Source organism: Macrobrachium rosenbergii, chromosome 43 (genome assembly GCF_040412425.1).
Source record: "Macrobrachium rosenbergii isolate ZJJX-2024 chromosome 43, ASM4041242v1, whole genome shotgun sequence".
Lineage (NCBI taxonomy): Eukaryota > Metazoa > Arthropoda > Malacostraca > Decapoda > Palaemonidae > Macrobrachium > Macrobrachium rosenbergii.
Window position 1 is genome coordinate 17,117,029 of NC_089783.1, and position 27,145 is coordinate 17,144,173.

Below are 27,145 nucleotides of genomic sequence, written 5' to 3' on the forward strand. Positions count from 1 at the left end.
AAGACATCGTTATGACAGGTCCTCGGTTATAAGCGTCGGGAAAACCATAGACGAGGAAAAGATCTCGGAAAAGTAGTCCGCAGAATCATGAAAATATCTAACATCAGCTATTACCTCTTTATATTTTATCAAAAATAATCACAGAGTTACTCATTATCACATGCTATATTTCAATGGAGTATTCAAAGAAAGCCATTAAAGAGCAATGTAATTATCAATGAGCTATTATATTTTCCTGTCAGTGGTATTCTTCCGCCTTGGTGTATTCCACTGTTCCTGCAATTGTTCCCGGTCCATGATAGAGAAGACAGTATTCGCTAGTCGATTGTGTTTCATATTTTCGGTGTCGGGAGAAGCGCAGTGGTTCAAGGTTGGTAATTTGAATGATGTTACTAATAGACTATGATAAAGGACCGTGTAAAAGGAGTAGAGTATTATATTTAGGCATGTCGAATTGATTTCTCGCTAGCCTAATACAAACATGCCTGCTTTTGTTAGGGGCTCCCCCAAAACAAGAGCCCGTGAGAGCAGAAGGCTGGCGTAAGATGAATTGAACGGAAGGGCACGTCGAATGTTGATAGGGATATGAGTTTCTACTGTACATGAATTGTGGTAAGCAACTACTAATAAAGTGTTTGCAAATTTTAAGTATAGTAGCCACATGCTAAAATATCTTGAAAAATACCAGGTTAGGCTATGTTCTTATATGGTAATAGGGTAGGGCATATTTGACAGTAACAATTGTCTCAACTACTTAGAGTAGGCTTCTTGCTTGGTACCACTTCACCAGATGTGCCCTACAGGACCTGCACACTCATTTGTCATATTATGTGGGAACATTAAAAGAACAATGGTAAAATTTTAATTTGAAACATTGCATTTTCAACTGACGAACCTAACCTAATATGCTGGTCCTCCTAGACCTCGACCCTGTACCTTGCCTAACCTAGCGGACTGCATCCATACTAAACTGGGGATGCTTCACCCCTATAAACATACCCTCGCCTGGATCATGAATGTCAGTAAATAGCACTGATACCGTTAGGCTGGTCAGGACTTTCTTAGATTTTGAGGGCCGCTTGGGGTAGATCTAAGCTGGCTGTCTACGGTGAGCTAGGCTATGGCAGTTGACATTTTCAATAGAACTTTACTTGCTGAACATGAATTTAATATTTTGTTGCTTGGCTATAGTTAAGCTGTAAATTATCTTAGAACTGGTGTGGTAAAACCCTTTTGAGAATAGCTAACAGTAAGGGAGACCCTTTGGGAATTTGGGTTTTTTGATGGGGCAAATAACTTGGGAAAAAGTTTTGATACCTTATTGTATTTCCTGTTATATATGTCATTTGGAACACGAAAAACAAGCGTAAAAAGAAGGGCGAATAAATAGATAGTGGGAGCCGTTCCAAAGGGACTTTTCATTAATTACTAGTACTACTGATTCTAAGCCTTAACATGCATGGGCTAGTTTTTGGCTCACCAATCACCAGTTGCCGGTTTTCTGCGCATAGCGAGAACTGTGAGAGACTGGCAATTGACGGTTTATGTTATTTTACTTGCTGAACAAAATTTAAAGTTAATTGCCTCTTGTCAGAACATACAAGCTTGCAGTAATATTTAAAAATGCAGATAAGGCACGCAGCACCATTCTGCTATGGCGACCTATAGAGGCCACCCAAGTTGAAAGCGGAAATGGTATTGTTTTGTTTCCCGTTTACGAAAGCTTTGAATAGTGTGCAGTGGAGCTAGACTATGGCAGTTGATGTTTTTCTATGTTATTTTACTTGCTTTACAAGATTTTAAGGTAATATTTTGCCGGTTGGTTGCTGCTAAACTGTAATTTAACCTTGAGCTGTGTGTGACCCACTAGCGGTTCTCTCTGCCCACTGGTACAGATGTGCAGTTTTCAAGGGTTAATTACATTTTAGTTACAGCTGACCAACAAAATATTATTTCACTTATACAACTTACCCGGTAGTTACATATAGCTGTCGTCTTTGACGTCACGGCAGTATTCAAATTTCGCGCTAGCGCTATCGTTACAAAAGGTGATCCCTCTACCCCCGCCCTCTATCGGGGTATCGGGAACCGTCCCAAGAACACTTCATTAGTTTTTGCCGTGCCGAACCGGTAATACGGTTCTGCTGCTGGTAGTATTTCTCAACAATTCGAACTTCTAATTCCTTTTTAGGTGAAGTACTCGGTTTGTTGTTTTTTGCTGGCGCTAGTTATTGCTTGAGAGTTGTTATTAGTTGGACTATTATGTCTGATTCTGGTTCTAGTGGTATCCGGTTTTGCAGCAAAGGCTGCAAAACCAGGCTTGTTAAGCTTAGTCTAGATCCGCACACTTCGTGCTTTTCATGCAGGGGGCAAAAATGTTCTGCTGATTTGACTTGTAACGAGTGTGAACTTCTAACTTTGTCTGACTGGAGTGCTTTGGGGAAGTACATGAAGAAGCTAGAAAGAGATAGGATTAGGAAGGCCTCTTCTAGGTCTTCGAGGTCAGGAGGTAGTCAAGAGGTTTTTGTAAATCCTATTATTCCTGCTCCCCCTGTAGTTCCTGTAGTTTTACCTACCCCGGACACCGTTTCTCCCAATCCTGATACCGTGTCAGTCCTTAATGCGTTTATGTCTTCCATGCAGAAAATGGGGGACAATTTGCAGCGGTTAGTAGACCGCAGTGATAATACGAGTGTTGTGCCTTGTGTAAGTGTTGTGGAGGAGGTAGCTTCTCGGCCCATTCACGCTCCCAGGTCTAGGCCCCTGTCAGGCTCCCAGGTTCCAGGGAGAAGGCATGCCGAAAGCCGAAAGGAGGTGAGTGGGACCTGCTCCCGAGTAGTTGCCCCCTCAAGCAGTCCTGTTGCCGCTTCCCAGGCTGCTGGCCCTCACCACCGAAAAGGTGAGGAGCGGAGAGTGTCGAGTGGATCCAGTTGGAGTTCCTCCCTGCCTAGAGGTTGGCGTTTTCGCGACTCTTCTAGACCTTTGAAGAGGTCTCGTCTGCTTTCTCCATTGAAGATTCCTAAGAAGAAGGCTCTTCTGGAGGATCCTTCCCCCTCCTGTAGCTTTTGGGCAGAACCGGAGAGGCTTTCTTTGTCGGACTCGTCTCATTCGTTATCGGCGGATCCTCCCTGTCAGACGATTACATCTGATAGGCCTGCTCCTTTGGCGCCAGCGACTCCTGTGTCTCCTGTTCCTGTGGCGCCTGCTCCAGCATTCGATGGACCTCAACAGCTTGTGATTGACGGAATTAACGCCCGTTTGGACTCGATTTTACAACTTTTGTCTAAAAATCAAGTCTCTTCTTTGGCTCCTCCTACGATGCCAGCGGCGCCCACCACATCGCCTCGTTCTATCGCCCCGGTAGCGCCGCCGCTTGCGCCTCCGTTGGCGCCACCTTTGGCTGCTGTGCCGATTGCGCCTCCTTTGGCGCCTCCTGTGATACCAGCGGCGCCCGCCTCGACGACTATGTCTGCCGCTCCGGTAGCGCCGCCGCTTGCGCCTTCATTGACGCCTCCTGTCGTTGTGGTAACGACGGCTCCGCCTTTGGCGCCACCTTCGGTTGCTGTATCAACTGCGCCTCCTTTGGCGCCTCCGATGGCTCCTCAACAGGCTCAATCTCTTTCGGTGACACAGCAAGAATATGTCACTAGCCTTCCAGCCCCCGCTCGTGTAACTCAAGTCTCAGTTCAAGGAGACTTGGATGAAGATGTTGTCCAGCTGGACTTATCCCCAATTTCTGACGAACTCCTCTCGGGCTTAGAGGAGCAGTGTAAGGAGGAGAAGTCTCCGCAACTCTCTTCCTACAAGAAGCTCTTGAAGTTCTTTATTGAGAACTTCCCTGATTCGTTCTCGCCTGCGGCTCCTCCGTCTCCTGGGTCCCAGTACAAGAGGGACAAGGCTTCTGTTTCTTCTTCGGACTTTACCAAACTTGTCCTGTCCGTCTCGGCGAAGAAAGGCCTTAAGAAGATGGATGCTTGGCTGGCCGAGAAGAGGGAAATTGGAAAGAACGTCTTCTGTCTTCCCCTCCTCGTCGTTCCTTCCGTAACCGGAGTTGGTATGAGACTGGGGAAATGTTTTCCTGGGTGTGGCTGCCTCCGCACAGGGGACTTCTCCAGTCTCATGGATGCCAGTAGGGAGGACCGCACTTAATTCTGCGAAGGTCTTCTTTACGTCCTCCGAACTGGATCAAGTTTTCAAGAGCGTATTTCGGACTCTTGAAATTGTGAGCTTCCTGGACTGGGCGATTGCGGCCTTAGCCAGGAAGATTAAGGATTTTAATCTTCCTTCCGAGCTCTTGGATGATGTGGTAGGAGTAGTGGATTGCATGGATAGGGGCATCTGCGACAGTGCAGTAGAACTGGCCTCTTTATTTACGACAGGGGTTCTCAAAAAGAGGCAACTTTGGTGCTCCTTCCTAGCAAAAGGTGTTTCTTCAAGCCAGAAGTCGGCTCTCTTGTTTTCTCCTTTAAACAAGGCTCATCTGTTTCCGCAAGAGTTAGTTGCTGCAATTTCCCAGGCATTAGCCCAGAAGTCAACCCAGGATCTTTTGTCGCAGTCTGCCAAGAAAGCGAAGAGACCTGTGCTTTCTACCGCTTCTGTGCGCGGTGTTTCGTCCCCCGCTTTCTCGTATGGACAGTATAAAGGAAGACCCTCTAAACGTGTTTTTGGCAGGGCCAGAGGAAAAGGCAAAGCCACGCCTAGAACCTCGACGGCCCCAGAGAAGAAATGAACCTTTGTCCTCCATTCAGCTGTAGGAGCCAGACTGCAAAGGTTCTGGCAAGAGTGGCAACAGATCTCGGCAGACCCTTGGACGATCCAAGTTTTAAAGAAGGATATGCCATCCCCTTCCTTTCCAAACCTCCTTTAGTGGAGGCTCCAGTTTCTTTACAGGCGTACTCGCACAACTCCGCGAAACTAGACGCCCTTCGCTCAGAAGTCCGAGCCATGCTGGAGAAGGAAGCGATAGAACAGCTTCATGCCCCTCTATCTCCAGGTTTCTACAATCGTCTGTTCCTGGTTACGAAAGCATCAGGGGGATGGAGACCCGTCCTGGACGTGAGTGCGTTGAATGTCTTCATTCAGAAGACAAAATTCTCCATGGAGACAACTCAGTCGGTCTTGGCGTCTTTACATCAGGGGGATTGGATGGTTTCGATAGACCTCCAAGACGCTTATTTTCACGTCCCGATACATCCAGCTTCAAGGAAGTTCCTGAGGTTCGTCTTCGAGGGACAGGTTTATCAGTTCCGTTCCTCTGCTTCGGTCTGTCGACAGCCCATAAGTTTTCACAAGGATCCTGTTGTCAGTAGCCAGACATCTTCACCTGGAAGGAATTCGAGTTTCCATGTACCTCGACGATTGGCTGCTCAAAGCTGCTTCGAGGGGAGAGCTGTTTGGAGGACCTATCAAAGACTCTTCAATTAACGAAGTCTCTAGGCCTCATTATCAACGAGAAGAAGTCTTGCCTTACTCCCAGTCAGCAGATTGTCTATTTGGGAGTGAGTCTGGACTCTCAGACTTTTCAGGCTTTTCTGCCCAACCAACGGATAGCCTCATGCCTGCAGAAGATAGACGACTTTCTGCAGAGGAAGATTTGTTCCGCGAACGAATGGATGAGCCTCGTGGGAACCTTAACTTCAGTGGAGAAGTTTGTAAAACTGGGGCGCTTTAAACCTGAGACCACTGCAGTTTTACCTGCAAGAGAAGTGGCCCAGGAAACAGTTCCCGGACTCCTTCACTTTCGCCATTTCGGAAAAGATAAAGGAGTGCCTCCGTTGGTGGAGGTCAGAAGGAAGGCTGTCACAAGGACTTCCTCTTCAGCTTCCGAACCCAGACCTAACTCTTTTTTCCGACGCCTCGGACAAGGGCTGGGGAGCGACTATGGGGACAAAAGAAGTTTCGGGCCAGTGGCAAAGAGAAGAGAGAAACTGGCATATCAATCGAAAAGAACTAAAAGCGGTTCACTTAGCCCTGTTAGCCTTTCAAAAAGAAGTGGAAGGCAAATGCGTCTTGGTCCAGGCGGACAACACGACCGCTCTGGCATACATTCGGAAACAGGGGGGCACTCACTCGTGGTCCCTCTACGAGACCTCGAGGGAGCTTCTAGTTTGGACGGAGGAGATCGGGACCAGACTAGTAACGAGATTTATTCAAGGGGAGAAAAATGTAGCAGCGGACCTTCTCAGCAGAAAGAACCAGGTCCTATCCAACGAGTGGACTTTACATCCCCTAGTTTGCAAGGAGCTTTGGAAGATATGGGGACGCCCGCTCATAGATCTTTTTGCAACCGACAAAACGACTCGGCTGCCCCTTTACTGCTCTCCAGTTCCAGACAACAAAGCGGTTTTCGTGGATGCAATGTTCATGGACTGGTCGGACCTGGACCTGTATGCCTTTCCCCCGTTCAAGATCCTGCGGCAGGTAATCTCGAAGTTCTCAAGCCATCGAAACGTAAGGATGACTCTGGTGGCTCCATTCTGGCCGTCCAGGAGTGGTTCCCGACCTTCTAAACCTACTGTCAGACTTTCCGAGACTTCTGCCAGAGAGACCAGATTTACTCAGACAGCCGCACTTTCAGAGGTTCCACCAAAACTTGTCCGCTCTTCATCTTGTCGCCTGCAGACTGTCAGGAGACTCATCAGAAAGAGAGGCTTTTCAAGAGAGGCTTCGGAAGCTATCGCGAAGCCAAGAAGAGAATCCTCCGACAATGTTTACCAGGCGAAGTGGACACAGTTTAGGTCCTGGTGTCGAAGAGAAGGCGTGTCTTCTTCTTCGACGTCTATAGCCCAGATGGCCGATTTTCTCTTGTTCCTCCACAGAGAGAAAAAGCTTGCTGTACCTACCATTAAAGGGTATAGAGCCATGTTAGCTTCGGTCTTTCGACATAGGGGTCTTGAAGTGTCTTTGAGTCAAGACCTTTCAGATCTGATTAGATCATTTAATACGTCAAAGAGAGACCAGAAGAGACCAGTGGCGTGGAATCTTGACGTAGTGCTGAGATGGTTACGGTCTCAGTCCTTTGAACCGATGGCGAATATCTCCTTGAAGGATCTCACGAAAAAGACTCTTTTTTTGGTAGCTCTGGCTACGGCCAGGAGAGTAAGTGAGCTACATGCGATTGACAAGAGAGTAGGCTTTGCTAAGGGGAAGGCAGTATGTATGTCTACTCTTGGTTTCTTAGCCAAGAACGAAGACCCGTCTAGACCTTGGCCAAGAGAGTTTGAAATTAAGGACCTTTCCCAATTGGTCGGTCCCGAAGAACCCGAAAGGTACCTCTGCCCTGTGAGAGCTCTCAAGTTCTACGTTCAGAGAACGAAGAAGCTCAGAGGTCCCAATGACCACCTCTGGTGCTCGGTTAGAGATCCTTCGAGGCCTCTCTCTAAGAATGCCCTTTCTTTCTTTTTGAGAAGCCTGATAAAAGAAGCTCATGAGCAGTGTGCTGACTCGGAGATGAGTATTCTTAAGGTAAAAGCGCACGAGATTAGAGCGGTTTCGACTTCTGTAGCCTTTAGCAGAAACTTATCTGTGAAGGACTTGGTTAAGTCCACCTTTTGGAGATGCAAGTCAGTGTTTGCATCGCATTATTTAGTGGACGTGCAAACTGTTTTCGAAGAGTGCAGTACGCTGGGGCCCTTTATTGCGACTGACACGGTGTTGGGGGAGGGTGAAAAGGAGTCCGCTCCTTAACTAACATTTTCACCTTGGTGTTGGGGTTGTTGTTTTTTGAAGGTTGCCTGAGATACATGATGTGTTAGTATCTTCCAGTTTTTAATCTTTGGTATTGGTTTTTATGGTAATGTTAGGTGATCCCTCGTTTTGTTGTTCGTTGTACTGCGCCTGATCAAGGGCATCAGACTTGTCCGCACGCAGCCATGTTCTCTACGGCAGGTACTGTTTTTATTGTGTCCGACACACGGATCCCTTTATATCCTCTCGGCACAATATAAAGGCCAGCAGACTACAGAGGCAGTAACCACTGAGTCAGCTACCTTTAAAGGTAAGGAACCTATGTCTAACTTGTTGCAAGTAGATAATTCCAAGAATTTTATTAGCTGCCAGGGCCCCACCTCCTCAAGGTGCCAATCAGCTATATGTAACTACCGGGTAAGTTGTATAAGTGAAAATGAAATTTTTATGATAAAATAACGTTTCACTTATACTTACCCGGTAGTTACATAATCATAACCCTCCCTCCTCCCCTCACCTGGGCAGTTGGGCAAAAACTTATGAAGTGTTCTTGGGACGGTTCCCGATACCCCGATAGAGGGCGGGGGTAGAGGGATCACCTTTTGTAACGATAGCGCTAGCGCGAAATTTGAATACTGCCGTGACGTCAAAGACGACAGCTATATGTAACTACCGGGTAAGTATAAGTGAAACGTTATTTTATCATAAAAATTTCATTTTTGAATTCTTGTTCAGCAGGTAAAATAACATAGGAAAACGTCAATTGCCATAGGCTAGCTCACCGCGGACAGCTGGCTTAGAATTACCCCGCTTGGTATCAAACTGTCGAAGATTAAATAGTGGTTCATGAAGAAACGTAACTAAAGAGGTGGAGGGTGTGTGCTGGAATGTGTGAACCTTTCAAGTATGTACTTTTGAAATAACTAAGAAAATATATCACCATCTTTTCTTTCTCTTCACTTTAGATTGTAGCACTACAATACCATAAGTGCTGTTCTCCTCTATACTTGCATGTGGTACACTGCAAAGAACGGGATAAAACACGCGTTCCTGAAGGTAAACAAGTATCTCGGTGAGGAGAATGAAATCTGTCGTGGCATTTAGCAATGCGGGCAAAATAATAAACAGACCAAGAACAACACAAGTAGACCAAAAGGGCCATGACAAAGGAAAGCTAATTTTTTCAATCAACACTTGAAATTTATAAAACAACCAATCACATTTCAGCATTTTCCCCACCTATCTACAGTTCAGGGTGAAAATTACAGATATCCCTTATAAGTAATCTATACTTACCCAAAGTGAACTTGGACGCAAATTCCTGTCAAGAGCTCCACTCCCTTGACAGTGTTGTTATAAATGGAAGGCTTAGAAAAAATCCAAAGAGGTAGCAAAATTCGTCAGAAAAATTGCAAAAGATATGAGCATGGCTTTTCTACTATGCTTGTTAAGGATGCTTAAGATGGCAAATATAAAAACTTTAAACCTGGAGTATTGGTTTAAAGTAAAATAATACCAAAATGATAATGAGTTTCAGTTAACTGATAAATTTGTAAATTTGTACTTTAAAACTTTGATCACACTCTGGAGATGAAAATATTTTTCTATGCTTTGTAGTGCTTTGAACATTGGCGTCCATTGCCATGGCCAATTAGTGGTTTTAGAGATATTGGGCCTTTATTATATACTACAATTATGGGGACCCTAGTTGGAAACCAGGGTTTTTGGTTGTGGGAAAACTCAGAATAACTATAGGCAAGGCTGTATTTAACTGAATCCAACCAAGAGTTGTGGGTCTTTAAAGTTGCAGGGTCTAGGCACATTAAATTAGAATAGATAATACTGTTGGAACCTGACCTGTCCACACACAACCTAACCTAGGGCACTGGGCCTTCACCTGGCTGAGAGACTTTGCCCTTCTGGACTTCATCAGCTAACCTAACTAAAGGGCATTGCAAATTTAAATAATAGGGGTGTGGCATAACCAAACATAACTTGGGGCACCATGTCCTTACCAGGTTGGTAGGCTTTTCCCCCACTGGACCTCCTCATCCAACCTATGCATTTATAAATGACAGGGCTGTGATCTAACATAATCTCTGGAACCAGGTCCTTATCTGGCATTTGGGGTGGGTTTTTTAGCTCTTAATTGGGCGAGTCGGTAGAGTTGTGGCCTTGCCCTCGTTAGGCGCGAGTTCGGCTCTCTGGCCGGCTAATGAAGAGTTAGAGGCATTTATTTCTGGTGATAGAAATTCATTTCTCGCTATAATGTGGTTCGGATTCCACAATAAGCTGTAAGTCCCGTTGCTAAGTAACCAATTGGTTCTTAGCCACATTAAGTAAGTCTAATCATTCGGGCCAGCCCTAGGAGAGTTGTTAATCAGCTCAGTGGTCTGGTAAAACTAAGGTATACTTAACTTTTTTTTTTTTTTTGGCTTTGATGCCACCAGACCCTCCTCACTTCATTTAGTTCATGGTATTACTTTGAAAATATTCATTAAACTCTCCTTAATCAGAATCAGAAAGTGCAGAATTTGCTTGGGTATAAGCTACTACTGATTTCTTTTTGTCTTTTTATGTTGAAGGCCACTGGATTTCAGGCTGAGGAGGGTAGTGCTGACTTAATATTGTAAAAAGAAAATGGTGCTGCTGCTTTTCCTCTAGAAACTTGGTAACAAAAAAGATGCAGAGATATATATTGCCCAAAATACTTTGATGAGTTACGTGATTCGTAACCCAGCCTTTGACGTTTTTCCAAAGATGTTCAGTATTTTGTGTATGTATGTATATCTGGATGAGAGTCATCCACAAAATTTCCTGAGTGACTTTGTCAGGTGCAAGTCAAGGACTTACTGGCAGAACACACTATCGTGCATAATTATGCTTGCGTACTTATTATTTTTCTATGTAAGACACCTGCAGTAAGTGGAAACGTTGTCTACATGCCTACAACAGGACAAGAGATTTGTACCTTCTTGGATTCCCTCTTAATCCCCCCCCCTCCAAAGCACCCACATATCCTTAAGAGGCTTTCTTCACATGAATATATGCTTACCAGTATGTAGTTCATCTGTTTTGTCAACATCCTGGACACAATAGTTCTTGATTACAAAAAGTGTATTCAGTTGCCACAGAACAACAGCTGCTCCTTAGTTTTAGGAAATCTCCAGACAATACAGTATGGTGGTTATGTCACTTGATTAAATGATTTACAGACAACAAATATCCATGCTGAAAGGAGTGATTCTTCAAGGGAAGAACCTTTGTAATCATTTAGAGTATTTTTACATCTGTCTCTTAGTTTTTTGGAACTTTCACTGTATGGCAGTCTCAAGAATTAGGAAGTTTTGAATGTTACTAAAGAAAGATAATTGCTTGTCCAGGTAGAGTATAAAATTGAGCACTTAATATAGGAAACAACCCAAATTATTCAGTGGAGATCTGCACTAAAGGAGCCATGACCATGAACTGAAGCCCAAAATCCCACTTGATAGGTGAAACATGAAACAAAATAACCAGTTAGATTTCAGCATTGTCCAAGTACCTACATTTCTGGATCATACGCCACCATTTATGGAACATCAGGAAGAACTTACAAAAAGTCCAAGTTGGTATTAACATTCACTGGTAATGATAAATTCCCAATGAATTGTAGTAGCATTTTAGTATTAGGCAATTAAGGAGACTGAACATAGCAAAATAATTCCAATACAGTATTGAGAATTGGTATTATTGTAAAAAAATAAATATCACTTGTTCAATCATAACGCTCAGTTAATAAGCAAGTCTACATTTCTCCCTGAAGAACTGTATACAGTATTCTAAGTCATCCTAGTATCAAGTAGAGGATCAGTGTAAAGCCTAGGGGCTGCATATGGGAAGCACTTGAAACCATATGTAGCTAAACTTTGCTGTGTTTGTACAGCATATCTCAAATATTTCTTAATATCAAGTAAATCTGTATGGTTTGTATTCTCACAAGAACACTACCAGATTTTAAAGATAATTTTTATATAAGTAAGTTACCAAGTAACTACATAGCTATTACATTTCATTTATCAGCAGCTTAAATTTTAAAATTTGCGGTAGCATTCCAATATTTTGGTGTAGGTAACCAGCGCCCCACTTTTGGGGAAGGATAGGTACAACACTACTAACGAGCCCAATTCATTTCTGCCTGTTAACAGCTTAATATGGTTGTTGACTTCAGCTTCCATTTGATTTAATATAATTCTCCAAGTGGTTTTCATCGTTTATGGTGGAGTATTCTTTGTCTTGGTAGCGATTACACTAATTGTATTAGCTTATTTAGCTTGGACTTTTGCTTTTTATGAAGATGTCTGACTCTAGTTCTGCTAGCAGTAGGTTTTGCAGCAAAGGCTGCAATACCAGACTGACTTTTATCAATTATGACTCTCATACCATTTGTAGTCAATGTAGAGGACAAACTTGCTCTTCCGTCTTGACTTGTGATGAATGCAAATATTGGGATCAGGGGAAATGGAAAACTTTGACCAATTACTTAGATGAACCTGAGAAAAACAGACATAGGAGAGCGGCGGCTAAGGCTGAAACTAATAATTTAGTTAGTCAGGGTTCTCCTGTTTCGCAAGCCCTTCAGAATCATATCTGCATTTTCCCCTATCACCAGGCCTCTGACTTTGCCGGTGACTCCATTATCCAACTTCCAACCTTCCAAACCCAATGCCATCGCCAGTCTGAAAGCCAAAATGGACCAGAAATTTGGTCTCTTAGTTAACATTGTGGCTCAAATAGGGGCTTCAATGAGGGGCCTTATGGATAAGTTTAGTGCCAATGATCTCGGTGCAAGTGTTGTATCAGTGGAAGAGGTGGCTACTCGTTCCACCGATGCTCCTAGACAAAGGTCCCCGTCAAACTCCCCTAAACCTGGGAGGAGGCAAGCCATAAGTCACAGGGAGGTGTGTGGGGGTTTGCCCACTGGTAGTCGCCCCCTCAACCGAGCCTGTTGTTCAAGATTCCCAAGACTCGACGGACAGCCACTGGAAAGACGTCCACATTGGAATTCATGCCCTTACGTCGAGTGATTTGAATTCGGGATCCGATGAATCCAAGTACAAAGCAAGTCAGAAGCCCGGCTGGTGCTTTAAAAGTGCATGCATGCAGGCCACTGAAAAGGCCGATTTCCTTGGCTGAGTCTGATTTTCTGATCCCCTGCAAGCAGAACAGAGATTGGGATCAGAGTCCCAAACCTTCATGTAATTTTTGGGATGATCCATCTAATGTGTCACCCTTAGTGTCTGTGTCGGAGCTTAGGTTTTTGTCGCCCAAGCGGATCTCCAATGGTGCTTCAGGATCCAAGGGATCCGGGCATCCAGTGGGATCCAATGGATCCTGTTTAGTGGGATCTGGAGGATCCAAGTATTTAGTGGGAATGGAAGAATCCAGGCATTTAGTGGGATCTGAGGGATCCAAACATCCATCGGGAGCCGAGGGATCCATTCGTCCAGTGGGATCTGCGGGATCCAGGTGTTTTGTGGGATCCAAGGAGACAATGGGATCTAGAGGATCCAATGTGCCTGTGAAACCAGATCGGCATGTAGTTTGCGCATGGTCGTCAGTGTGCGATCGCTCCCCTTCTGAGCTGGCGCCAAATTCATCCAGGCATCCGGCGCCACACTCCACTTCCCGTTCGGTTCAGGATCCTGCTCTAGAACCAATTCAGCAATGCTTAGGCAGTATTCCAGATCTGTTACGCAAGCTGACAGTGACTCAGGAGTCAGAGGAATTGACTCACCCATTTCGTTTGAAGAAGAGGACATAGAACAGGGTCAGCCTTCATCAGCCTACACTTCTCTTTTGAAGCACCTCTTGTTTTGTTACCCGGACTTCTTTTCGCCAGTGACTCCGGCCTTGCCGGGTTCATCTTTTATTATGAGACAGCCTAAGGAAGCTTCAAGGCTGCCTAAGATGGCTCTTTCGTCGTCTTCAAAGAAGGATCTGCCAAGCATTGAGAGCTGGTTGACAGAAAAGAGGGGTATGGGGAAAGCGGTATTCTGCACTCCTCCTCCTCGTTTATCCAAGAGGGGATACTTACCTTAAGTTACTGGAGAAGTGCCATCGTTGGGAGTTACTGCCTTCTTCCAAGGGGATTTCTCCAGTTTAATTGACTCGCCATGGAGATCTACCTTCTCCTCATCCAAGGTCTTATTCACGACTCCAGAACTTGAGCATTTTGACTAAGGGTATCTTTAAAGTCTTCGAGATCTTAAGTTTTCTTGATTGGACTGTCGGCACCTTAGCGAAGAAAACAGATAACTTCGCTACAGATTGGCTGGGAGTGCTCTCATGCACGGATAAAGCGACCAGGGATGGTTCCCAGGATCTGGCAGCTTTGTCCGTGGTGGGAGTACTTGAGAAGCGAGAGCAGTGGTGTTCATTCACTTCCAAAGGGGTCACTCCCTCGCAGAGATCCTCACTTCTTTTTGCTCCTTTAGACCAGCATGGTCTCTTTCCCAGTGCTACAGTAGAACATATTGCAACGGAGCTACAAAAGAAATCCACTCAAGACTTGTTGGCCCAGTCCACCAAACACCAGGAGGAGTCTGGACGTTCTTCATCTAACTCATTGTTTGCACCTAGAACAGTTTCCCCTGTACAGTAAGCATTTCGAGGCGGTAGAGGTAGACTCCAGCCCCGTTCCCGAGTGTGTTCTAGGTCCATTCAACCAATCAAGAAGTCAGCAAGCAAAACTTCCTCTCGCAAGTGAGGATACTATCCTCCGTGTACCAGTGGGTGCCAGGCTTCTACATTTTTGGAACAAGTGGGAGGACAGAAATGTAGAACCTTGGGTTTTAGAGGCGATCAGAGTAGGATATTCCATCCCATTCAGGGAGAAAATTCCCTTTGTGTCCTCTCCTATCAACTTGGTGGCCTACTCCTTAGACTCAGAGAGGTATTTGGCCCTATCCCAAGAAGTATTGCCTCTGCTCACCAAGAGAGCCATAGAAATAGTCGGAGATGTCAACACGCCAGGGTTTTACAACTGCCTGTTTGTCGTCCCAAAATCATCAGGAAGTTTGGAAACCTGTCCTGGACATCAGCGCCCTGAATTTCTACGTTCAGACTATGAAATTCAAAATGGAAACAACCCACTCAGTTCTGTCTTCCATACGCCAAGAGGATTGGATGGCAACTAGAGACATGCAGGATGCATATTTCCACGTTCCAGTCCACCCAGAGGCCAGGAAATATCTGTGGTTGGTCTTCCAATTTCAAGCGCTGTGCTTCAAACTGTTGTCACCCCCTCAAGTTTTCACCCACGTCCTCGCACCATTAGCAAAATGGCTACATCTTATGGGGATCAACATTTGTCTCTATTTAAAGAGACGACTTGCTCCTACGCTCCCCGATTCCAAGCCTACGCTCCCCCTTGGAATCAAGTTGCACAGAGGACGTAAAAAAAAGACTTCTGTTGGCCCAAGAGTTGGCCCTGCTGATAAATCTAGACAGATCCCAGTTAGCCCCAAGTCAAGTCAATACTACATTTGGGAATGAAAATCAACTTTCAGATTTTTCGGGCTTTTCCGTCCAACAAGAGAATCCAAGCCTGCGTTTGGGCAGTTCAGAAATTCCTCTCTCTCCTGTCATGCTCGGCCAACGAATGGATGAGTTTACTGGGAACTCTCTCATCCATAGAAAAGTTCGTTCCATCAGGGAGACTTCACACGTGAGTGCTACAATTTTTTCTAAAAGCCAGTTGGCAGAGGAAGAATCTTCTGGACTTTTGTTTTCCCAGTCACCCCCAAGATCAAAGAGGACCTTCGATGGTGGCTTGTAACAGGAAGGTTTGCAGAAGGAAAACCTCTACACCCTCTGAGCCCCAACCTCACATTATATTCAGACGCATCAGGTCTGGGTTGGGGGCTCTCCTAGAAAACAAGGAAGTTTCAGGGACATAGTCACTACCCGAGAGAGAACTTCATATCAACGTGAAGGAGCTTAAGGCAATACACTCAGCCCTTCAACACTTCTCAACAGTGACTTGCAACTCCACAGCCATAGTCCACTCGGACAATATGTCCGCTCTGGCCTACATAAGGAATCAGTAAGGGACACACTCCTTCTCACTGTATCAAGCAACCAGAGATCTCCTTCTCTGGGCGCAAGGAAACCAAACCAAGATTGTCACCCGCATTATACAGGGCAAACTCGATGTTATAGTGAACGAATTAAATCATTGCAAACAGGTCCTACCCACGGAATGGACACTGAAACCGCAGGTATGCACCAACCTGTGGAAATGGTGGGGAAAGCCGTCGATAGATCTATTTGCAACATCGAGGAATCACTGACTTCCTGTATTGCTCACCAGCCCCGGACCCCCTCGCATGGGCAATGGACGCAATGCTCCAGGACTGGTCGAACCTGTATGTCTACTCCTTCCCACCTTTCAGTATGGTGAGAGACGTAATCAACAAATTTCTCCTACATGACAACGTGTCAATGATGCTGGTAGCTCCTTTTTGGCCACAGATGGAGTGGTTTCCAGATCTCCTCAATCTCCTAGTAGATTTCCGAAAATTACTTCTACAGCGACGAAATCTACTCAAGCAACCGCACTTTCACCAGTTCCATCTAGGACTATCCACTCTCGCTCTGACAGGCTTCAGATTGTCAGGAAGCTTGTCAGAGGGAAAGGTTTTTTGAGATCAGCTGCAGGAGCAATTGTGAGATGTAGATGTCAGTCTTCCTCCATCTACCAGAATAAATGGACAGTATTCCACAGCTGGTGCAGAAGAGACAATGTATCATCTTCTTCTACCTCTGTAGCGCGAATAGCAGATTTTTTGCCGCTTTTAAGGTCTTCCTGAGGGTTGGCTACATTCACGACCAAAGGATACAAAGCGATGCTCAAACTCCGTATTCTGACATAGAGGACTGGATCTATCAACTGATAAAGACATCGGTGACCTTATCAAGTCACTAGACACTGTGAAACAGGAGAGGTCAGTTTCCGTATCCTGGAACTTAGATGTTTTAAAATGGCTCTTAGGTCTAGATGTTTTAAAATGGCTCTTAGGTCTACCTTTTAAACCTCTTCAATCCACATCCCTCAGGGATCTTACAAGAAAGACACCATTTCTAGTCACTCTAGGTACTTCTAAGAGAATTAGTGAGTTATAGGCTCTGAGCAAGAAGGTAGGATTCACACAAGATGTGGTCTGTTGCTTTACTATGGGGTTCTTAGTGAAGAATAAAATGCCATCTTTTCCCTGGCCCTGTTCATTCACAATCAAAGGTTCAACAGACACTCTAGGTCCTAAGGACCAAGAGAGAGCTCTTTGTCCAGTAAGAGCATTAAATTATCTAGAGAGAACTAAGAGTATCAGAGGCGCATCCCCTAACCCCTGGTGTTCAGTTAAGGATCCAACCCATCCTTTATCCAAGAATGCATTGGCGTTCTTCTTGAGAGATGTGATCTCCGAGTCGCACAGTAAGTTTCAAGAGGAAGACTTGCCAGTCTGCAAGGTTAAAGCCCACGAAATTAGGGCAGTAGCGATTTCGATTCATTCAGGCAGAATTTATCCCTCTGCTATTTTCCAATCTACCTTCTGGAGGTGCAAATCAGTGTTTGCGAATTTTTATCTACGTGATATCGAAACTGTTTATGAGAACTGCAGTACCCTTTGCCCATTATCCGTGGCTGGCATGGTGTTGGGGGATGAAGGGTAGCGGGTATTCTTAAATTCCTCTATCTACTCGCCTTGAATTTAGGTTGTCGAGTTTCGGGAAGTTAGGTTGTACTGAGTACTTGGAGCACCCATCATTCGTTGTGTTGTGTTATGAATGGGTTATGGCAACTGGTCTTTTACTTGGTGTATGTGTAACTTGCTTTATGGTTTTGATTTGTTACTGCGCCCAGGGCAAGGGCAAGGGCTTTTGTGTTGTATGCTTTGGCAGCCATCGGAGTACTCCTCAGCATCAAAGCCCCACTGACGTAGAGGCGCCTCTGGCTTCACTGCCATGCCACTACAGTCGAGATGAGCTGCATCAGAGGCAGTTGTTTCTTGCTGGAGCTCTCTCGCCAGGTAGGTTACAACTAACATTTTATCAATGTTAACTACTGTACTTGCTATTTTAAAATTCATCTCCATTCATGAATGTTTTTTAAGTAGTACATGCCCATGCATCCCACCTGTCAATGTGGGATTCAGCTATGTAATTACTGGGTAAGTTACTTAAATAAAAATGATTTTTATAAAAGTTTTATACTTAACTAGTAACTACATGATCAAAGCAGCCCTCCCTCCCCTCGCATGTGCATAGGACATAAACAAATTGGGCTCGTTAGTAGCGTTGTACCTATCCTTCCCCGAAAGTGGGTGGGGCAAGTTACCTATACCAAAATATTGGAACTACCGTGAATTTTCAAATTTAAGCTGCCGATAAATGAAACATAGTAGCTATGTAGTTACTTGGTAAGTATATATGAAACTATAATTTATCATAAAAATGTCATTTTTATTTTTTAACATGCAAAAGAGAGAGTTTAACTTAATCCAAGGTCAACTCATCCAGTGTTCCCTTTTTGTTGAAGAAAAAAGTTGACCAACATGTGAGTGGTCGGTGTCCAGTCACTCACCTGCCTGTGACCAGTTACCAGGCTTCGAGTAATTCAAGCTTACCCCACGGATACCTCTATATCCCTATTGTGTTCAATCTGGATATCCTCCTGTGAGAATCACGATTTTGTGCCATGCTTTTTTAACAATTTTGTTGGAAAATATTCAAATAATTTGAATGGACCATAAATGACTTATGGCAACTCTTAGGGCAACACACACTTAATGATAGGGGAAGAGGACTCTCCCATGGGATTACACGCGGAAAGGCACTGCATCTCCCTGTTCCAGTACAGCTTGCATATACTTGCCCTTAAATATACTCAGGGACTGTTGTGGTTTTAGCGCTTATCCTTTACAATATTATGGTGTCTGTAGTTCTTCGTGGTTTTGCCAAGTAAAGCAAAAGAATTGCGTCGCATATATAAAGAACATGTCTAACTTGTTACTGCACCTCCCCGCCTCTGCACATCTTGTATGTACTTGTCCATAAATATATTCGGGGGATTGTTGCTGATTTTAGGTCTGACCTTTTACGGTGTTATGTGAGCTGTAATGGTAAATTGCAAAATAAATTAAGTAGATTAGGAAGTTCTATAGTAGATCAAAACCCTTGCAGATCATAATATGACTGATTAATCAATCCTATATTGTGCTTCCACTTCATGGTTTACTCCGAAGACAGTACTGTGCTTATTGTCATTTTAGCTAAATATTTTTTGGGGGTCATATTCCGTATGGTTTTATTTCAGTAAATTACATTTAGTTCAGCATTACTTGAATATCACGTTTACAAAGCACAAGCCAGTGGTAACATTCATTTGTTGTTTTAACAAAGATTGTTATATGCCTAAAATCTTTTTGAGGTAGTATTCTGAGAGTAAACTTTAAAAATTCAAATAAATTCAGTCATTTGAAGTAGCAGTATAGCCTGTCTCAAATTTTAGTTTATCCGAAAAGCAAGGATAAGAAATAAATGCATTTTCGAAGCTGGAAGTTTCCCCTTAACTACAAGGAAGGTTTTCTTGAATATCTGTTCCTTCGTCAGCCTTAAATTTCATCATGAGGAAACCTTCGACAATGCATTTAAGTTTGAGATTCTTCCAATACAGGGGCTGTTGAACCTTCAAGAAAGCCAATTTTAAAAGAATTCATCTTGCATTATTATGACCATTAACCCCCTTTGCTATCCATAACTACGTATGCCATAAGTTTCACAGCCTTGTTACAGAAGCTTGTAATAAGCACTGACATAATAAAATTTTGTCGATATTTTGTGTATGTGGAGTGACGTTGAACATTACTTAACTGTACTAAGGCATGTGGGCATTGCTTAATAAATTAAAGCAGGTAATCAACTAAAGTCATTGGTTTTGAAATTGAATATTACTGCAATATCTCAATTATTTAGACAGAAATGTTAACTTTGCAATGAATTGTTATTGACCTCTTGGGAGTAATTGGCGCATGAATCGAACTTCAGCAGATGTTGCAAGATAATTTTGTTTATGCATTTTGAGTTTATAAAGTTGATTGTCAGAAGTTACCAATAAGGCTTAATAGAAGTTGTAAATAAATTTAGATTATTTACGAGGCCATACTAGAATACAAGTCAAAATTTCTTGTCTGTTTTGTTTATCTGAAAGTGCAATGGGCAGTAAAGTGTCCATGCCACAGGCATATTCAGTAAAACCCAGTTATTTATTAATCTCAAAACTAAATTTTGATCCTCTTTCAGGAGCGGTTTGATCTTCTGAGGAGAAGCTTGAACTTGCAATTTTCAGAGGACTGGTTATAGTTCTGACGTCAAGTATTGTAAGAAAAGGTTGTTTATAATTCTGCAGTAATTTGTTGTACGAGCAAGCTGGTTAAAATTCTGCTGCCGTATTTTGAGAACAAGAAGCATCCCAAGAAACCAGCTGGGTGCAGCAACTGGGATGTTTCAAAGGTAAGAAAAAGAGAATTGTCATCTGAAAAGTTTGATGGCATTCTGAAAGCGAGGTGGATCGGTAGGCTACATCGTATTTCAAGAGAAGAAATGCATTTTTCATTAAATTTTTAATCAAACTGGATATTAGAGGAGAGGCTAATGTGATCTGCGCAAAGTTACACGTTTCATTAATTCTGTGTAAGTCTATTAGCAAAATGAAAGATCTCTTGAAGACTAAAAACAAACTTGCTAGATCATTAAAGAGAACTATGACATTTTTAAAAAACTTTCACTAATGGGAAACTAATACTACAGCAGGCAGCATTTTTCCTTCTAAAGATCATGTACTTCAGTGCAACGATGAATGTAGTTCTATATTTCAAATAATCTTTCAACTAGAAAGGCTAAACATGAATTTTTTTTATGTACCAGTCGTAATCTTGTGTGTACTTAAAACATTTTTTAGATTCCTCTGTTTTGTGTGGTGCTAATTTCAAATTGAAAGCTTTTTTCCGGGGATAATGCAGGTCTAAATAGGTATTGTCAAGTCACTTGACCATCAGAAATATAACTCGTGAGCTTGTTTCTAATTCAAACATTTTTGTTTTATTCACAGGAAGTCATCTTAACACTTCGAAATTCCAGTGACTCATGGATATGTCATTTGCAATCCGACCTACGTCACAGTAGAAAAAAATACAAAGTTCTCATCTTAATTTTGCGTCAGTGAATTATGAGGAAGTTATCTTGAGAGTGACATGAGGTGCGTATCGTAATTATACGATGGACAGTGCGATGAGCGTGACATTTAGCGTGCGTATCTCATTTACTATTTTACTATAAATTATTATATGAGGGATAATATTATAGCATATATGTACGCACTTGCTCTGCATTTATCTTGTCAATATGCACTGTATTTTGTGTTTGTAATCTGTGAATTACACGAGTTTCAACGTAGGATAGTCTGCCTTTATAACACACACACACATTACAGTAAGAAGTTTGAAAATATCCATTTTAGAAAAATTTAAAACTGTACAGGATTTTCAAAGGATTAGGTAGAACATGTTAATCGAAGGGTTATGGTGGGATTGGTTAATCACTGAATTAACATGTGACAGATTAGTCGGTGGATTGCAGCGGAATAGGTTAATCACTAGACAGTGATATGCTAGTTCAGTCAGTGGGTTAAAGTTAGGTCAGCCAAGAGAATAGGTTAAGGTACAAGACATTGTACATTGGGTGATGGTGGGATAGCACGTGGATTGCAGCGGAATAGGTTAATCACTAGACAGTGATATGCTATTTCAGTCAGTGGGTTAAAGTTAGGTCAGCCAAGAGAATAGGTTAAGGTACAATACATTGTACATTGGGTGATGGTAAGATAGCACATTAGTTAGTTTGTTAGTTGCAGAAGAATTTAGTCAGTGGGTTAGGGTAGCATAGGCAGTCGTTGTTGTTAGTTGTTGGACTGGGGTAGGGCAGGTGTCAGTGGTTTAAGGTGAGTACTGTATTGTGTTTTATTTAGTTGATTATTATATAATTAATCTTTTGGTCAAGATCACATAGTTAAATCAAAGGACCAAAGGATGTGTTAGTTTATGAATAGAATCTATTTAACTTAAGGTACTAAAGAATACTTAGATTTAAAGGTAATAATTTCTGATCAGTTATTCTGTTAACGTTATAATTGCTGTAAAATGGCATAAAAATACCCAGTATTCCTTTTACTTGTACTATATCAGATCACGTAGACTACAATTTTTTTTTTTTTTTTTTTTTTTTTTTAAGAATGTAAAGAAACCAACCTAATGCCTTTCTTTTTTTACAGGGTTTACGTGAGTCACAGCTCTGAAGAAGGAATTTACCTGTAGTCGTTTGCTTATAACACGGAGATATACTGCTGATATTTCCTCCCCAAAAAATGATGAATTAGACGCCATTGTTGATTATAAAGCACCACATGAAGCCCTAAATAGTTTTTATGTTATGACACGTTATTTAAATATTGTATTTATCTTATCCTAGTTATCAGTACTCAATGTGAATTGAACTCATTATTTTCATTTGAGAAATATCAGTTTGATGTAAATGCTTTTAAATTACTCAGTAGACATTTTATGTAGTATTACCAGTTCTTTATCTTTTTATATAAAGAACACAGAATCCATTCTTGGAACATACAGTACACTGTTAAGAGTAGTAGTGCAACTTTCCCCTTGTACAGATAGAGTAAATCCTTGAAATCTTAATGAAATGTCTATTCAGTGCATCATTATGGTGAAAAAACGTTAAGACTTGATGCTAATGTTAGTTAACCCAAGTAATTGGTGTTTTTATAAGTTAATCCAGTCAGTCCTTTTACACATTGCATTTTTGTTACTCGCTAACTGAATCTCTGCTCACCGGGCTTAGTAGTAAGGTAATGAAGGAAGATTTAAAAGGCGTGACTAAATTTACACCAAGTAACCTGCAGTGCATTGAGGTTTCATGTTTTATTGTCTTGAACTGATTTTAAATTTGCGAGGTTTACTATGAAGGTGCAATCGTTTTCCTTTGATTAAAGTCAAAAGACTGATTACTACAGAAGAACAATTAACATTAGCTGAAATAGTCTCATCTTTTTAAGTCTTAACTTATTTTCAGTTGAGAAGAGTTTTTATGAAGGTGCAATTGTTTTCCTTTGCTTAGAATCAAAAGATTGATTCCTTTAGAAGTACAATTAAAATTAGTTTTTGTGCATCAGCTGATTCTTTAAAGTCTTATCATTGTTATGAGCATGTGAAGTAAGCACGAAAGTTAATTGGTAATATGCCTTATAGTGTTTAGAAACCTAATCGACTGGCATTTAACTCTTTAAGCCTATGCTTTATAATTACTGTACTTAATAATAAGAACCAGAATGAATTTTACTTCGCTGATTGTGAGTTACTAATTTTGTTTTGTATAAAAAAAACTAATTACCTATTTGCATGAACGCAAGCTGTTTAACCGAAAAATTATTAAATGCTGTGTCACTTTTAATATAGTTTTTCGGAGACTTAGTATCGTGAATGAGGTTAAAAGGTACTTCAGGTGTTGTTTAGGGTACCTATGTCAAGTGAGGAAATTGAACATTATGGAATGATTAAAACCTGAGATGTGCAGAATGAAGGAAAACTGTTGTACTTGGATCTTTGCTAGTCCAGTTTCCGTTGCTTATTTTTGTTTTGCAATTTTATCAGTTGAGCCATATATCAGTTTCCTCAAAAAACTAAAGTGTCCATGTAGGATTTATTTTTGTAGAATTATGCACTGTACGCCCGAGTACTTTAAACAAGTCACCAAAACATGCTACTGACTTAAAAATGATAAATGTAAATCCAGTTTACCATCACCTGTTCATATAAATTTGGAAAACTTGCTTATGTTTCAACCTCTTACATCTTTATTCCACTAAGCAGTCATCTAATACTTAGCATCTGTTTATATGCTTCTTACGCAGTAACTTTCGGCCTTTCGCTAAATTTGGGTAGATTTCCATTCGTTTTCGTCCTCTATAGAAAACTGCTCTAGTTCAGTTCATTGGCCATTAACCTGTATATGCAATGTTTCATCTGACTAAAGCTTTATTGGACTGCTTTTAGGCAAATTGGTATCACACAAAACCTATTGGACAGGAAAATGTTTGCTGCCCTCTGCAACAACTACCTCTTTCTAGTCCAGTTCACTAATTTGGCAGGGGAAATACCGAGTCATTTTTGTAATAGAAAAATTGATGAAATTCAAGAACTGCCATTTTAAGTAATATGGAAAGAGGGTCCCCACAAATATAAATAAAACTTTTCCTATATATTTACAAAAGAAAATCAGATCATTCCATCCTATTTGTAATCGTTAATTGTAAAGGGGAAAAACTGAGCAAACAATACTAAATTTGTGGGGTTGGGTTGGTCGAGGCTGATAAGACCTGGTAAATGTCCAATGGGAGTGTTAAAACCTGTTAATTGTTGCAATCATTAAATTGAATGGGAATCATTTGTCAGAGTTTGTAAATGGTTCTTGTCACTGGGCCTTTAAGGGTTAGTGTAATACACCTCTCTCTCTCTCTCTCTCTCTCTCTCTCTCTCTCTCTCTCTCTCTCTCTCTCTCTCTCTCTCTCTCTCTCTCTCTCTCACGAAACTAGGTTGGTGTCCCCTGTAATTGTTTTTACAATAAATTCTTGATTGTTTTGCGTTGTTCTCCAGGGCGTTTTGGGTGTTTTATAATTCCAAAGGTCTTTCCCACTAGCCATCAAATGTGCTATAGTGATGCTCTGTAAATTTCACGATTTCGGTCACCAAAACTTCAGTTGTTCAGTAATCCAGTCGCATGTAGAGCCTGGCAGACTTGTTTAAAGTAACTCATATTTTGTTGACTCCCTTGACAGGCACCTGCAATTAATACCCAGCCACAGAACGACAAAACTGCTTTCAAGCAGGTGTACACATTTTAGATACTAATTGCCAGCTGGTTTTGAGCATTTCGCTTGTGTACAGCGAAATTATTTGTAATTATGGTGCGTGTGTAATGTCCGTGGTCCTCAAGTGGGCGAAATTCGTGTAGTTTAAAAAAAGTTTGCATTCCGTGAAGTTTTGCAAAGGAAAGCCTGATATTAAGAAAAAAAACTTGAATAAAGGCGTAAGGAAGGCATAGCTCTTAAATGGTAGTCCTAGCTAGTTTTTAGAAGAAATGCTGAAGTAATAGTTCTTGAAGGCTAAAGGAAGAAATTCGAGGAAGGCGCAATCGTTAAAGAAGGCTCAGAAGAGGATTAATATTTGATAGGATTAAATTGAATTCAGGTATAAATGAAAAGGTGGATTGGTTCTCCAATGGAATGTCTTAAGGGAGGTTATGTTCTCAAAGGGAGACTTTTAGATAACCCATTTCAGCGATAATCCAACAGGCTGTAATAGAGTTTACGACAAACAGGGGAGGGCATATTTGTTGCAGAAAAGAGTATCAATTTATAGAGTAATTAATATCTGAGGGATCTCTCCACAGGTAGAAAATTAACGATGGCCAAATTTCTTTGTACTATAAATCTGAGGAATCTCTAAAAGGATGTTTTTCAGGAAAGGGCTGATTATTTTTAGGGAATGGCAAGAGAAGCGTGCTTTTTAATGGCGTTACAAGGGAGGACATTAGTAACCTGTTATCCATAGAAGAAATTTTGTCCGTAGTGGAAATCTGCTAAATCTTTCTTCTGGTTTGATGTCATGTCTTTTGGATAAATGTAATATGTCAATGGTGCTAGAAAAAAAAACCGTAGGCGTTACTTAAGGATCTTTGCGGCGTCCCTTTGGCCCATGGCTGAAACCCCCCCTCCTATCTTACTTCCCACCTTCTAACAATTGTTTCGTAGCGTAACTAGGAAGTTTTCCTCCTGTTACAACTTGGAAACCTTTTTACTCTCCCTTTCAGCGCCTAATGATCTCATAGGTCCCAGCGCATGGTCTTTGGCCTAAATTTTATATTCTATTCCATTTCAGATTAAATTCACTAAGTCAGCTTGATTAGATAACTTTACGACGATCAATAGGGTAGATTGAAAGTGTTTAAAACCAGCTGTAGCATGATAAATATTTAAATGCCTGAGTTTGTGTTTTGTTTTTGTTTTTCTAAGGCTTGATTTTTGTATCGACACAAATAGTTTATCTTAGAAATGATGTATGAATATTGTGATGTCAAGAGGAGCCTGTATACAACTTATTGTTTTAGTTAAAACGTTAACAAGAACCAGCTCTTAGGTAATTATCATGTAACCATTAATGTTAAATTTCTTACCCAATATTAGCCAATGCATTTTTCTCTGTGCTTTACTTTGTGTGTTACATTTTGCAACAGTATCAGAGCTATTTGGTAAATTCTATTTCTTAAGGAATCCTGGTACAGGAAATTTGACTTGTAAATGAGCTAATTACACCTTTACCATAGAAAATATTGGAAGTACCTTGTTGCTCTTGCTGGCTGAGGAGCTCTGTGTATTTTCTGTGGAATACGTGCATTTAGCTCCTCAAATATGAATGGACAGCAAATTCGAGGAAGATTATATTTTCACGCACAGTTTCGAAACATGACATCTCCATTTTAATGTGAAAGAGGAGACACGGTGGCTCGAAATTGTGTGTGATAATGTATTCCTTCCCTCGCATTTGTGGCTTTTCATATTTATCACTCTTTAAAGCTGAGGCTTTTAAAGCTGAGGCTCTTACATCTAAATACTGAACTGCTCAGTTACCTTGACCCATTTGCCTGAAGTATAGACGTTATCAAGTAGATTAAAACTTTGATTGCAGTAGAAAATGCAAAAGGATGGTTTTACTCTTAAGAAACGTAAGTTTCACTATTGTTTTTACAGCTTATTAAAATCAAGATTGTATTGTTTTATATAAAATCAAGATTGTATTGTTTTATATAATTATGAAATAAAATTGAAATAAAATATGCATTCTTTCATTTATCTTAACTCATGGTATACAATTTACAACTGAAATGAAAGCAAACAACTGGTATAAAATTTACAGCTGAAGTAAAAGAAAAAAAAATACAATAGCAGTGAGTATTCTCCTTTTGCAAAAGTTCATATGACCGAGTATTCCCCCAAGACGCCCCCCCCCCTTCTTCCCCCACTCTTCCCCACTCCTAGCACGAACAAATGCCTTAGTACACCCCCACAAAAACGGTCAAAGAACTCACGATATAGGTTTGGCTTTTAAGTGGCCATAAGGACATCTAGACTTTTCATTTCACCTCGCACAGAACTCGTTCACTCATATTGATGGAATGAGAGCAGTTCCACGGTGCTAAACTCTAACCTGGGACTCATTTTGGACCACTGTCCACTTCTCAAAACCAGCTGTCTGTTCAGCAGGATTTTCCTGACTGCTTAAGCCATGTCAGT

The 27,145-nt window shown here is 41.7% G+C and overlaps 1 long non-coding RNA gene across 2 annotated transcripts; it reads left to right on the top strand.

The window, feature by feature from the left end:
• Positions 1-254: 254 nt before the first annotated feature.
• LOC136828609 (uncharacterized) lies at positions 255-26,688 on the top strand. Of its 2 annotated transcripts, none has more exons than XR_010850139.1 (4): positions 255-370; positions 20,029-20,238; positions 20,837-20,983; positions 22,055-26,688. It is a non-coding gene; the product is annotated as an uncharacterized lncRNA (long non-coding RNA). The 2 variants fall into 2 exon arrangements; XR_010850140.1 differs by having other exon boundaries at positions 261-370; positions 20,837-21,033; positions 22,055-24,706.
• Positions 26,689-27,145: the final 457 nt, after the last annotated feature.